At 33.6% G+C, this 348-nt stretch overlaps 1 protein-coding gene across 2 annotated transcripts in view; it reads right to left on the reverse strand.

Annotated features, from left to right (window-relative positions):
- The window catches only part of sorl1 (sortilin-related receptor, L(DLR class) A repeats containing), a 74,926-nt gene that overhangs the window by 23,289 nt on the left and 51,289 nt on the right, over window positions 1–348 (reverse strand). The gene's annotated exons all lie outside the window — the stretch shown is intronic.

Raw genomic sequence — 348 nt, forward strand, 5'->3', positions numbered from 1 at the left:
ACAATTAATATAAAATATTGTAAAAACAAAATAAGAGCATCGGGTTTGCTCAAGTGGTCACATTTACATTTTTACAAACCATAATAATGTAAACACACCTTTACTAGCCTCAGAAATCATTTACTTAAAAGTAGAATTGGTTTTTTCAGTAAAAGAACTGTCCATCAGCTCTAGAGCGATAGCAGGTTTTTAATCCTGTGTTTTTGGTTTCTGGTGATGCAGTGTGTTGTTTATTTAGATTTACATAGTGTGCTTTTATGTTACAGTTAAGTGTTACACAATGCATTGACAAAGAAGGTCCTCAGGTACAGAATTACTGTGTCTGTGTCTGTGTCTGTGTGTGTGTGT

Source organism: Etheostoma spectabile, chromosome 3 (assembly GCF_008692095.1).
Source record: "Etheostoma spectabile isolate EspeVRDwgs_2016 chromosome 3, UIUC_Espe_1.0, whole genome shotgun sequence".
Classification (NCBI taxonomy): domain Eukaryota; kingdom Metazoa; phylum Chordata; class Actinopteri; order Perciformes; family Percidae; genus Etheostoma; species Etheostoma spectabile.